Genomic DNA, 14,380 nt, shown 5'->3' with positions numbered 1-14,380 from the left:
TAATTCTCTGTCTATAGCAAAATTTGGATCATGTTTGTTCATGTTATGTTTTAAAACATTCCTCGCCCATGGAGTTTCAAGTGTACTTTTTACTCCATTTTCTCATACCAAGTGTTTCCAGTACCCACTGATAACAAAGCTTTTCACCAACATAACATCCATGACATGCACGCAACACTACTACTACTACTACTACTACTACTACTGTAACAATACTACATGGTATTTGGGAAGTAATCAACTATTTTCCCAACATTTTGCCTCTAGGTCTAGACATCCTAGGACAGAACAGAAGATGGAAACTGTCGTGGCTGAATACAGGACTTCTAGATTCTTTTTCAGTCTCATATTGTTGCTTTCCTTTTGGGTCACAAAATTGGATCCTTTTAAGGACAGACTCAATATTGCAGTAAGCACTGACTAACCAATGATGCCATGGGGTGCCATGGTGCTGTAGGATAATGACTGTCCAAGAAATCCTTGCCTCCACCCTCATGGGGAGCCCATATCCACAGAGACTTCCTAAAGTCTGTTGCAGCCACCCTGAACAAGAAATTCAAATATGCATTTGATTGTGAATTTGGACCGATGCAAAAACTGATGTGCAAACACACCTGAGCTGGTGGGCAGTGCCTGCAAAATGGGAGCCACCAATGTTCTATTCCCAGCTGCTGCAGTGGTGGAAGGCCCTTGTGCTGGGTGGTAGCTGCTCCACAGTGTGGCAAATTGCATTGCTGGCACCAAAGCTGCTGTTGTCGCTTCCAGCTCCAAACTGCTCTCGTCTTTGCGATTCGTTACTGGGAGTGAGCGTTTTCTGCATGTCAGGTTTTGGTTGCACAGGAAGTGTGATCTCAACTGGATTCCTGCCAAGGACATACTTGCCACAGAGCTTCTATCAGACTTCAGTTTTTTTGGTAGTGTTGCAAGTCGATGGCCATAAATGGATGGGAAGGTGCTCTTCTATAACTACCATGGGCACCCGAATAAACTCTGTTTTCATGCTGTGTGTTGAGACTCTGACAGGGGACAGGTTTGTTTGTGCTGCAATGAGATTCTGGCCCCACAGATCTCTGCTCATTTTTCAGGGTTTCTGTTTGGTTTTGCCTGTGCAGTCCTTGGCTGTGCCCTTTCCCCTCTTACTGCTCCTGCCAGCAGACTGAAATGCCTTCATTCAGCTTTTTCCCTTTTTTAATCTGCTGGTGCCCTCTGAGGTAGAGCCAAACAGGAGCATAAGCATAGTTATCACAGCCATAAGGCGATGCAATGTAACTCTGCGCATACAGTGTTTCTCTTTTATTTTATTTTTCTGTAAAAAAGATGTCATGTGAGAAGGAAAAAAAAGGTGAAAAATATCCAGTCTTTCTTGGTGCAGTTAGGAACCTCCCCAGCCACCCTGCATGGCTCCCACCATCTATTATCTGGGGACAAATTTTCACCCACATGCTATGCTGCTACTCTGCTGAGAATATCCAGGACCCAAAAGAAGATGGACCTATGGGTGCTCTGGGTGGGGAGTGAGGCAAAGCACAACCTGTCCCAGTGGTGAGGCTGGCTGGGGTGCCAGCCGGTGGGTCTGAAGCCACCACCCCGCTCCTCAGCTGCGGGCTTTTCCAACATGATCTATAGAGCGATGCTGACAGTAGATTTTCTGGCAGCAATAAAGGTGGCCCGATTCAGAGAATAATTACTGTATGCAAATGAGTGTGATTTGCCTCTGCCCTTTTATGGATGACTCTGCTCTGCCATTCATCAGGGCCACAAATTTCACTTGGTAGGAGACGGATTTAAAGAGACAGCCGCCTCTAGAGCTTTGTCTCGGACTTACTAAATCCATGCTTAAGTGTCTTCATAAATAGACGTGCATATGTTATAAAGGGGATGGCAGATTCCAGCCTCTTTATCTATGTATTATTGCTTAGAAAACTGTTGAGAAAACATCCGACTCTATGGCCATACAGTATATGAAAGCTTTCACTGCTTTGAATAACAGTCTCTTCTCAGATCAGGGTTATATGTGGTTTAGTATGGCCTCTAGTGTGTTTTTTCTCTCTCACTGTGTCCTTTATGATGTTTATATGGTATGTGCCTCAGTGTGCAGTGGAGGAGGGAGAGAGTGCTATATTTTTTTCTGATGACGATTAGTTAATGGCTATCACGTTCACTGTAGTAATGGTAGAGGCTGCACTCACAGCAAGAAGCCTCGGCATGTTTGTGCTGTTGAGGTTCAGTCCATCTGATGGCTGGGAGGAAATGTCCTGTAGTCGTGACATTCCTGTTATGGTCTTGATCTGATGATGCCATCAATATATTTTGATAAAAGGGGGAAGACTGCGGCAGAAAAAGAACCAAATCAAAATTTTTGTTTCTGAGCATGGTGTGAGCCGGGTGGGTGAGCAGGAAAAGAAAACTGTGATGAAGTCAATCTGTTTTTATTCCCTGATGCTGGACACAGGAACAGGGTGGTGTGTTCACAGGAAGTCTGCAGTACTTAATGTGTCACTGCTAAATATCAGTTTGTGCACTTGCTCCCAGCGTGTGCTGTGCACCCTCCTCCTCAGCGCACGGAGGAGAAGGAAAGGAGGGAGCTATAAATGAAACAGGCTCGTCTGTCACTGGGCTGTCTTGTTACTCATGTGGCAGCAATACACCGGTGTCAGTACATCCACAACACTTTTCTCCCAGTGCCACTCAAAAAACAGAGGACAGAAGCTGTGGTGTTTCGGCGTTTGTCGACAATGTGCACCACTAGAGGCCATCACACACTTCCCTAAATAAATATCAATTAATGCATTTGTTTTTGGGGAATTCCTGGGCCCCTTAATCTAGCCTTGTGGCACTAGTACTTCAGTTCTGGGTTCAGGTCCTTTGGCTAAGACATCTGTGCAAAATATACTTCAAGAGAGAAGCTGTTTTAGGGAAGCCTTTGGTCCATATACAGAATGCATCAGACTTTTCCTTTGAATACAACAAGTGGGTATCAAATGAAAGTGAAAAAAACTGGGCCCATTTTCCTCGGGCTATCAAGAAAAGTGGGCAACACTTTCAGGCAAATGGGGAAGTTTACTTGCTTCTAAAGTTTGTGCCTTGTTCACTTCCAATTTTGGCATATTTTCTGTTTTTAGGAACACTCCTGTCCAGTGTGGAGTTCACCTGTGATTAAGGTGAACTGGAGAGCCTGGTGCTCATGCTCACACAAGGAGAAGAGCAGGGCAGAGGCAAATGTTTGGAGACTAAAGTTAATTATTGGCAGAAAAAAACCCCAACAGTTTTCCTATATTATTAAGATATCTTTATCCTATGTCTGTTGAGCTGCTGTTTTAATACAGGTTGACCTCTGACAAAGATTATAATAATTTGACATTCCTGTAATGCGTTAATAGCCAGAGTGACTCATCTGGGAGGTGGATTCTGACTTAAAACTTCAGAGTCGATCTGCTATGGTCCCATTATTGTTTCTGTGTTAAGATGAGTCTTAAAGCTTCAACCTTAGTGGGTTTTCATGTGGCCTTGGTGTGTAGTAGAAGATTAAACCAGTTATGAAACTGTCTCTCTGATTCTCTGTTTCTCAGCCACCACTGTCAATGAGCGGACACCCTGCATTGCTGTTGGGGAGCATTTTGCATGGAGGTCAGCCTGCTTTATGTGACATTAGGCATTGGAGTCCTTCTGGACTTTTTTTTTCAGTTCTGGACAGGGCACTGAGATTTAGCGTGGCCATCCCATGAAGGGCAAACTTGATGTAATGAAACTTTGTGCTGTCCAAGGCAGCCAGGGCCCTGATGGCAGGAGCTGGTGGGATGTCCTGTGGGACCTGGCTGAATTCTTACCAGCCACAAGGTGCTGTTGCTGCTGGGCAGAATGTTTAAAAAGTGTTTTACCATTGTTCAGCTTACACAAGTTTTACTGATGTTGGACGAACTAACTCTGGGAGGGTGCCAGGGGAATTTCCAGTAGTCTGAGAGAAATCTGGATCTAGCCAGTGTGGAATTAGGGAATGGAGCAAGCAACTCCAAAGAGAAGGTTTTAATAAAAATATTTCTTTTCCTTTAGATCCACAAGACTTTTAAGACTGAGGCCTTTTGAGACTGATTAAGCCAGTGCTGCTGGTGGCTTGTGAGTGTGGGAGTAAGGCCTGCTGTGCTGCAAAATCTCCAGGTCACAGATAGAGGAAAGAGAAGGAATGGGGGAGGAAAGGTCATTAAATATCCACAAAAGTTTCCATTGAAAGTGTGGCTTCGTGTGTCTGTATCCCTTCCTACCTAGAACTTTCTTCCTTCCTTTTCAGCCTCTCCTTCTTCTGATCCTCTGTGAATACAATGAGAGACAGTTTCTGCACCCTGGATATTGCACCACATGTGGTTTGAATATGTACACATATAGGGCAAGCTCTGGACTTATTGCACATTTTTAGTAGTACACACTATAAGCTAGGCCCTGGTGAGGCAATCAAGAAGAAAGTTCTCTGCTCCAAGGATTTTGCCATCTAAGAGTGCTGGCAAAAGTTGACAGAGGGTAGAGGGGGAGAAATAGAAAGTTTATATACAGTCGGCTGTACTTGACAGGAGCAATTTAATGCATAGATGGGACAAGGTCCTGCAGGTGATCTCTGGGAGGTCTTGCTGGATATCCAGACTCACATAGGTGAAGTCACAGAGGCAGCTGCAAAGCAACCAGACAAGGAGATAAACAGACTGTTGGCATGGGAGTCCAGCTAACTGAGCAAACCATAGAAGGCTTTTTTCTTATTCTTGAATAAAGTAACTATTTAAACTAGACATCTAAATGCAGAAAATTTCCATATTTAATACGGCTTTTTTTTTTTGTTCAGAAGTTTCTATGAAATTTGAACCAACAAGTTTTTCCAGCTAAATGTTCACCAGCTGAAGTCCACTCGTAACGTGTTCTTCTTCTGCTGAACATTTTCCTCCTCTTCTCAGAAATCTCTTGTTCTCCCTCGTGTTCATGGACAAATGCCTTGCCAGGAGAGGAGCAGCTACACTACCTCAAGACAGAGACTTTTGTGTCCATTACCCATAATGCATTAAAATGGACAAAAGGTTTCTGAAACACACACTGAGACACACCACAGGAGAATGGTTAAAAGAAAATAGAGCATCTTTTCAGTCAAAACATCCTGCAGTATCTCCACATAATGCTTCATGGCATATGACAGGAAGAAGATGACATCTCTCATCACTAGTCAATAATAAAAACCATGTCAAGTATGAATTGCCTTTGAAAAAAATACTGTACATGATTTCCATGGTCAGACATCCTGGAAAACTTCCAAAAAGGGGGAAGAAGGAGGGGAAAAAGAAAAAGGAAAAAAAATGTTATTGATTTCCTCATTGGGAATGTTATATAACCTTCATATTTTATTAAAAAATTTTACTCTCACTTTGTGAAACGTCCTTTAACACATTATGTCATTCTGTAATACAATAGTTCTCCAGCTCCTTCCAGCCCCATCTCCCTGATGTGTTCTCTCAACTGTAGTTATTTTTTTTCCTTTTAAAAAAATATTTCTGATAAAATGTTTGCAAGTGTTAAACAAAGGGGTGCACTTTAGTGTAGCATAAGTTAATGCAGGCATCAGGTAACACTCAGAACATGCTGACATATTTCAAGCAAAACATGGGAAATTCACTTAAAAAACCTTATTTTTTTGTCTTGAAATGGAGACTCATATTCTTTGTTTTAAGAACACAAAACTTTTTTTTTTTTTTTTTTCTTCTCTTGTAATAGTGGATTCCAGCTGCAGGACTCCTCAACTTTTCCTTTCCCCCTTCCTCCTTTTCCACTTTTCCTCCTCTCCCTCCTCCCGAATCTCTCCCCCTCCTTCCCATCCGGCATCTACTCACACACACATACTCTCTAACTTTTTGTTTTTAGTAGCTGCTGCCCCATAAGAAATGCTATCCAACAGACCTGGTGCCTGTCACCGCTTCCCATCACATGCCTGGTAATTAAACTCTGACTGATTTATTGACTGACAGCCAACAAATCCCAACCCAGTTTTTATGATATACATGCCTCCCCAGGCTAAATTCACTCAAACAACAGCCCAGCTGAAAAGGAGGAGGAAAGGAAAAAAAAAAAAAGAGTGATACAGAAAAAGCGCTATACACACGCGCATGCACACACACACTCACATACAAAAAAAATCTCGTTTTGGTAGATGAAGGGGAGACATTTTGCAAAGAAAAAAACTCAGCACAACATCTCTTTCAAATCCAGACTTGGAAAGGGAATGGAGGGGGGAGGAGGAAAGAAGTAGTAAACATCATTACTTCAGCTTTAAGATTCATTTGAAACGTCTCACGTACAAAAGAGCTCTGAAGGGGAAAACAAGACGTGCTTGCAGCTAATATTACAGTCAAGTTCCAATTTTACCTAAGGGAAAGCAGCTTTATTAAAAGTCATGACTGAAATTGCGTGACAGGTGCCAATATTCTCCACCCTGACAGATGTGTCAGTTTGCGAATGCCATTTTCTTGTCAGCGGTCCCTAGATGGAGTTGCTCCCATCACCATTTGTCTCTCTTCCAGCTAGATCACACATGCCCGTCGCTTGCCTCCAAGCTGCGCTGTGTTGTTTGATATGTGGAATCTTCACAATGAGACTTATTAAAAGACAGTCCATTATTTTTATTTAGAGCATTTCCAAAACAAGCAGAGCGCGCAGAGATAATTTAAAAATTGTGCGGCGGGTCATCTCCAGGCCAGAGCGGCTCAATTGTAAATGCATAAGAAAGCAGTGTCTCCCCCGAGCCCCTCCTCATCCTTCAGTTCATAATGAGGTTGATTTGAGTGACATTTAACCCTTGAATAATGGCCCTTCGAGTCAGCAGGACTCTATAGCTGTGCTCTGCAGAGGCGGTTCAGCTTGAAGGATTAATTCTGCTCCGATTTTTCCTAAATCTCCCCCCCCCCACCCCCTTCTGCTCTCCTATTTTGTTACAGGTGTGCTTCACAGCGTACCACTAGATGTAAAAGACTCTTGATCGTCTGTATTTATAGACCCTTTTCCTCCTCCTGTTGGTTTCAAACACAAAGAAAAATGGTATCTCTCAATCGTGCTTGGTATGAACAGCAGGTAAAGCTGCAGCAGACTCCTCTCCAGCCTCTGATGGAAAATTATTACAGATGAAATGATTCTGTAATGGAAATGGTAATAGGAAAGTTTCATTCTAAAGGATGTTTGTGCTAACATGAGAGGCTATAATATGTGATGGATTTGGATGCAGGAATAAGTGTGATCTCAAACTGAATTTTACTTCATCATTTCTAGAGGTGGCACTGGGGGGCTGGAGGAGGGCTAATGGACAGTGCTTGCAAACATTGCTAGGTGAAAGGACTTGAAATGTGAGATCATTGATGTTTCATTGTCCCAAGCTAAGTGGCTGTTGCTTCAGCATTTCTTTCTTAAGTACATGGATGCTAATTCTTAGGCTAATACAACTCATCAGCCCTGGTGAGTATTTGTCTCTCAGGGAAGGTGTGTGGTGGAATCATAACTCAGCCTTTGCAAATGATAGGGAGCTGCTTTCACTTCTTGTGAGAAAACACTAAATACTTTTACCTCTTCATCCTTAGCTTAGCACAGGATATGGGCTGGAACTTTTTCCTGCCTGATTGCCAGAGAAAAGTTGCCATCACAGGCAGCTGCAGACTGGACTGCAGGCAAGACAGGGCTGCAGACTGGCTGCAGTGTCAGGTAACTCTTGTTTTCCAACAGTGTGGTGATCCCTGCATGCTCTTTTGGATAATTTCCTTTCTGGTCCCTCTCAGCCCTGTCTCAGGACTCTCAGCTGAGGACAGTCTGGGATGATCTTCCTTCTTCAGAATATGAGCAGACTCCAAAGTTTTGGGAGACAACAGATGGATTAAAAGGCATCATAGCAATATTTGACAGGACCTGGAAGGAAAATGAAAGTTTCACTCTCTAGCAGAGAAAACAAGGAGAGGAGAAACACTGGAAAAGAATTAAATTAATAAAATAGAGATTGGTTGTATCAATGTCCACAGAAGACACTTCTATACCATGTGAGCTGAAAAAGTATTAGAAGAATTCAAATGAAAAAAGCTCTTATAATCTGCAAGCCTTTCTTAGGGGAGCATTTCCATTACACAGTCACCTCGACAGCCCAAGCACAGATTTTTCACTTACTAGTCTGTCACCCTTTCCCACAAGCAATCCTTCAGAAATTTATTTAAGAATTATAAAACCATGACCAAAAACTACTAGTGAGTTTTCTTCCCCATCTGAAAAAGAAGATGGGCTGCCATGGTATTTTTTTTTTTTTCCCCATTCTCCCACAGCAATGTCTGCAAACCTGGAGCCACATTTCTGGGAGCAGCCAAAGAAGCAATTATACCACAGTCCAAACAGCCATCAGCTCTGGGGCAGGCCAGGAACACACCAAACTGCTCCTGAATTACACAACATATCAGCATTTCTCACCTGGGAGGAAGGGAGATAGGGTTGAGGAGGGAAGAGAGAAGAGGACAAATTAAAAAATACACTGCTTATTTGGTTGATTTGTCATATTGTTAGAAGCATTAATCTGCCTTTCCAAGTTCCAGGAATCCATTCTTCTTTTTAGGCTAAAGAAAGAGGTGGGCAGCTTCCATCAAAGACGAGAAGAGGGAATGTTTCAGCAGTGTGCTCTAACAGTCAGAAGCTCTGGACTCAGCTGACGGAGAAAAGAAAAAAACCTGCAGGTGAAAACCTTGTGCAGGGCAGGGCAGCAGACTCCACGTGACTGTGGGCATTGATGCAGCCTGTGCAGATGACTGTAACTTCTGTGGCAGATCTGATCTGGAGTCCATCTCTCAGGCAGGATCAAGGCTTGTAGGTCTTAATAAAGTCAAATCAACACATAGCAATAAAATAATAAGTCTGGGCAGCTGACAGATGCTAATGAGCATGCTTATTTAAACCACCAGCAAAATCCAGTTGAAAACTAAGCAGATGCATAAAACTCTTGACTCAATCCTTTTTATTTGGAGAGAGATAATTAGGGCCCATAGGACATTTTCAAGGAAGATATTTGGGATGCTGTATTAAGAGCCCATTTCTGAGCATGATTAACCTTACTGCAAGAGAAAGTATCCTGTTTTTAATCACAGAATGTTTTGAGTTCCATGTATTTACAGGTTCAGATGATATAGGCAGACAATGGGAAAAACAAATAGGCAGAAGGGGACGGTGTGATGAAGAACTGTGCCAAAAGCAGTACAGCTGATGAGTCCAAGGAGACTTAACTACGTTCTCAGCTTTTTCAGTGGAAAGACCTAGGCAGGAGACACACATATGCAGATCTTTTGGGAGCTTTGGGTAGATAAACATATAATAGTTATTTTAAATGTCAACTTCACTGTAAATGAGACCATTTGCTCTTGTGCCTGCTTATGCTGAGTATAAGAAAGCATTTACATTATTGACTCCAAAATCATATTCATGTCATGAAACAGTGGGGCCTTCACTGAGTGCAAGTCCATCAGGGTGACTGCAGCCAACAGAAAACAAGATTTACACACTGGCAAAAATGGAAACGATCCCTCTTCCCCTATTCCTCGCCCCCAAGTATTTGCACTTGCAAACTACTGGCCTTCAGCTGCAACATGGAAATAACTCAGATGGTAATAATTCTAAGGAAAACATTTGCTTTTTGTAAAAAAGCTTCATCACTGGGAAAACTCTGATGTGATTTTTGCATGACTTTCCTTTCCCCTGTGACATATTGACAGAAATTTGAAAAGAAGGTCTCCTTTCCCAGGAAAGCAGAGCAGAGATCAGCTGCTAGGGCTTGGTGGTCCTGGTGTATGTGATTCATATCCTGGTTTTTTGGTAAAGGAAAGGCAAGAAGATCCTGGGGACATAGACATATTTTGATCTTTCTTGTCCTGTGTTTCACTGGTTTTGCTTCTGTACTGTTCAAAGTGACTATGTCAGTAAAAATTACTGACACTTCTGCTAGCAAGCGAGCAACCTGCTTTGGGGTAACCTTTATTCTTTTTTTTTTTTGCACCACTTTTCTTATTTCTTTGTTCTGTTATAGTGCCAGGGAAATCTAGAATGCCCTATACACTAATACCACTGGATTTTCTTTTTCTTTTTGGCAATCACTAAGAAGAATAACACTTCATGTGGGAGACAGCTGTTCAGATATGCTTCAAGTGAAGCTAAGTTGATACATATACATTATTCCCCACTTTTTTATTTTTTCATGTCTGCATTTTGTTTCAGATTCTAGAAAAAAATCGTGATGAAAATGTAATACATGTAATGAAATTGTATAATTAATTTTAGTATAAAATGTTATAAAAATATGAAAAAGGCTCTTAGGATGACCTCTAATCAATGAAGGATTTCTTTCTCCTTTTGTCAATCTGCATTCACCTATTTAATGTTGCACTGATATAAAAGCACCTCAGACTATGAATCTGAACCTCAAAAATTGTGGATGACTTCCATGGGACACCTTTCTGGACTTGAACAAACACAGGGGTGATTTTCTTCCAGAAAGGGAAGGATGTGAAAATGAGTGTTTCTACACACAGATTGGTTCATCCCTGAATATTTCTCCTTCTTTCCTATATTATCATATGCACACCAGGGAAAGAATAATAAAATGGCACTTTAAAATGGTAGGAAGAAAATCAGGAAAAGAAAGCCAAGAAAAAATGTATAAAATCAAAAAAATGAAACTGTGCCCAGCTTAAGATCAAGAAAGACAAGCCCCATATTTTAAATGTGTAGAAAAATAAAGGAAAAAAGGAATATAAATTTCTACAGTGATAAAAGCTACTGATTAAGATATCCAAGCCACCTCAAATCAGTTTATTTGAACAACCTGAGAAAAACAAAAGTCGGCATCTCTTATCTATCTAGCATAGCAGTGGTTTCTTATCACTAACTTTAAAAACTCTGTTGGCTTGCACTAGGTTTGATTCCAATGAATTTGGCCCAATAAATCTTACTAACACTTATTCCTTGAAGTCATGGTCTAACATCTGTCTTGAGTTCCTTTTAAGTTTAACCTTAAGTCAGAATTTCCTGCGTTTTAATAGTTGCTTCTTGATAACTGCAACACGCTTAAAACAAATTTAACCTTTCAGTTACAGATCTTCACTCAAAACACAGTTTTACTGCATAGAAAAGCTATCTTTAATGACTTAGAAGTGATTTTCCAACTTAAGCTTATATTTTTCCCCTTCCACAACTGTCTGAACATAGTCAGTGATTCAATTTGGCTTCAAAAACAAAGAAATACACATGGCAATGTATATAAAAAAAAAATCCTAATCTTCTTCAGGCTTTTCTCTCTAACATTGCATCAACAAAATTGTTGATGAGGTGTTGGCCTGTGACTAACTTGGTGTGGCCTTCATGGAATATTAATGACTTTGTGGGTCTCAAGCCAAAGAAACCCTTTAAACTGCCACGTAATATCAAGCGTTGTATCAATATCACATTCTAGATGGCACAAATGCATATCCAAGTCGCAAGCTGATGGACAAACACATGTGTCCGAGCCTCATCAACTGTTTTGACCACAAGGAAAAGGATGAAGCTGGGTAATTCTCAAGCTATAAGCATGACTGCTGAATACTTAGAAATAGTTGAGCCACATTTTGGCTGCACTATTCCACAAGCACTTACCCTGAGGCATGGAAAATGTCAGCCACTGTGAATAAAGTTTATTAGTGTTTTGAGTAACTGGAAACTCTCCCACAAAGCCAGGAGTTAAGCAATGCTGAATAATAGGTGGCACTATGCAATCCAATGGTCCTGCTTATTCCTGTTTTGCAATGTCTGCAGCTGACATGCTCATTTATGGTTTGTAGACTGTCTTTTTTCCCAGTCCTTGGGGTCAATCCCGCTAAACACAAGTGTATACTTGTGTAGCTTGACATGCATCATCTCCATCTTAGGGATGAATTCTGATCATTTGTTTCTCTTTTCTCTGCTAAAGGTATCTGAAAGACTCAATGTATATCTTCTCTCTGTTTATCAACAGGTGATGAGGAAATCTGTGAGTCATCACTGCACTAGACAGAGAAATGCTGCCAGAAGCAGTGGTCCTCTTAGCTGCTGGCACTGTCAATCAGACTTTATGTTGGCCCTGTGTCTGTGCCCTGTAATTAACCCCCTGGTATCCTCACAGTTTTTCAAAAGTCCTGTTCCTCACTGAACTCCCATGGGGGTTCTTCCTACACTTAAGTTACCTGGATGAGGTTGGAAATCTAAACTGCTGCTGTGGGTGCCAGAAAACTAATGCTGATGATCTTTATTTACTAATCAAGTAGTTGAGTTTATTCCTGCTGTTGGGAGCCCACAGTTAATTTGGGATCTGTTAATTCCTGATGTTATTGGGTAAACCCAGTAACATTAGGAACTGTCTATTCTCAGAGATTTATATTTTGTCTCCAATACACCTTGAAACTGTTATATCACTGGTTTCTTGCAAGGTGCCTGATTCTGTTCTTACCGAGGTTCTCTGGAGGTTTCTTAGAAGGTCTGAGGGAACGGTATTTCCACACCATTTTCTGAAGCTTTGGATGCAAAGGCCAGAGGAGCTCTTCTGGCTGTGCTGAGCTCTGACTGCCTGATTTTGATCAGCCTGTACAGCCCTGCCAGTCAGAAAATGAAGAGATGTGCAAGATAATAGCCAGTCTCCAGACTTAATCCCATTCTGTCCTTATGCTCGAAACATCAGGGACACTGAACAGCAGGGTCAACAAAAGCCATCTACAAAGGCTTATGAGCCCAGGTAGCTTAGTGCCCTTATAGCTGAGTTTCTGGGGTCTAAACACAGAGCCATGGACACTGTTGTGTCCATACTCTCTCTTGTTTGGGACTGTGTTGTCATATACCATGTCTGGCTGCTACCCTACACAACTGGGGGTTTTGTTCCATGTTTTGTGCTGGCCCACCTACTGAGGAGCCAGGGGAGAAGTCCAGGTAGATGCAATAGGGAAAGCAGAGTCAGGATCAGCAAAGACAGCGTATGAATCTGAGAAGCAGGGCAGTTCTGGGAAGGAAATAAAATCCATTATTAAATTTAGATGGCGGAGGCAGACTGGGGAAATGCCCAAGAGTAAATTTGAAAACTGCACAAAGTATTGAGGGAAAAGAGTGATACAATTTGATAACATTTGAGGACTGAAAAGGGTGCAAGGTTCTCCAGGTCTTGTTTGGAGAGGTATGGAATATGTATATCTGTCACTGGAGAAAAAAAAAAAAGATAGTAGACACATTTTGCTGAGATCACCATGCTGTTTTGATTGCAACATAGGAAAACCAGAGTGTCTTTGTGCCCACCAGAATTTTCTGAATAGATGCTAGGCAGCAAGTTGCTGTAAACAAGCTTCTCTGTCTCAATCCCAGTTTACTTCAGGTTTGCCATTTTCTAAAACCAAGAGCAACATGAGTTTATAGAGATCCACTGTTCTTTCTAATCACATTAATAACTATTATGTTCCCCTCACTATTCCTCTCTGAAGCAGTGTTCTCCTCTTATTCTCCCCCAGGAAAGAATATTACTTTTAAAGTACTCTGTGGTAATCCAACAAATTTTGCTTAATACAGCTAATAATACAGCACACTTTCAGGGACTCATGAGGAAGTGCTCCCTTCTGTGGCCCTAGAATTCTTTTGCACACTTCTAGATTTCACAAGAAATGCTGAAACATTTTAGGTATGCAATGCTTTGGCAGTATGGTTTCTGTGTCACTCACCGAACAGATTTATTTAAGGGGTTTGTCATGATGGACTCCTCAAAATATTAGCTACTCTTATTCTAAATAGGAAAAGAAATTGAGGAGGATCCTAAGCTTTAATAGCCTACAGCATGATAAGATTTAGATTTTGACTCAGAGAGGACAATTATATCTATGATTTCCTATCAAAATCACAACATTGCCCAGACTTTTGAACTTTTGCCCAAGGCTTGGCAGAAGTTGTTGTTCAGAGTCACAGGCTTCCCTGTCATGTATGCATGGCACTCCTCTTAGCGAGTTTTCTGTATCTTCTACTATACAAACTGTGGAATCCTCCATGTTATGGTTAAACTGTGCATGGAAGGGTGTAAGGGTGACTTAGGGCAAAAGACAGACTATTAAGGCATTAAGTTGTTGAAAAGGAATTGGGTCATGAGGCACACAAACTACAGTTCCCATGAGACATTGGAAAAGCATCTCCACAATAAAATTAATAGTTTTCATCTGAAAATTTCTTCTTTTTTTCTTTTGCATTTTTGTATTTTCTCAGGGGGAAGGAGGAAATCGTTTTCTGACAGGCACTAATTGTTTCCCATTTGATTTTGGCTTGCAAGCAGATCTGAGTTAAAAGGGCTAAATGCAGACATTCTGCT

At 41.4% G+C, this 14,380-nt stretch overlaps 1 protein-coding gene across 8 annotated transcripts in view; it reads left to right on the top strand.

Annotated features, from left to right (window-relative positions):
• LOC111925258 (uncharacterized) overlaps nucleotides 1-14,380 on the top strand; it is an 87,571-nt gene that overhangs the window by 59,797 nt on the left and 13,394 nt on the right. For 5 of the 8 annotated variants that reach the window (XR_015288443.1, XR_015288441.1, XR_002862145.2 and 2 more), the window contains one exon: nucleotides 268-3,547. The exons of 2 other annotated variants lie outside the window; for them this stretch is intronic. The gene's annotated coding sequence lies outside the window, so the exon portion shown is untranslated. Of the gene's footprint in view, nucleotides 1-267; nucleotides 3,548-14,380 lie in introns of those variants that run through there. One more of the 8 variants, XR_002862144.2, reaches the window with a different exon arrangement.

The sequence above is a fragment of the Cyanistes caeruleus genome, chromosome 1 (assembly GCF_971803275.1).
Source record: "Cyanistes caeruleus chromosome 1, bCyaCae1.hap1.1, whole genome shotgun sequence".
Lineage (NCBI taxonomy): Eukaryota > Metazoa > Chordata > Aves > Passeriformes > Paridae > Cyanistes > Cyanistes caeruleus.
Note: the sequence above shows the minus strand (reverse complement) of the source record. Positions and strands in the feature narration are given on the sequence as shown.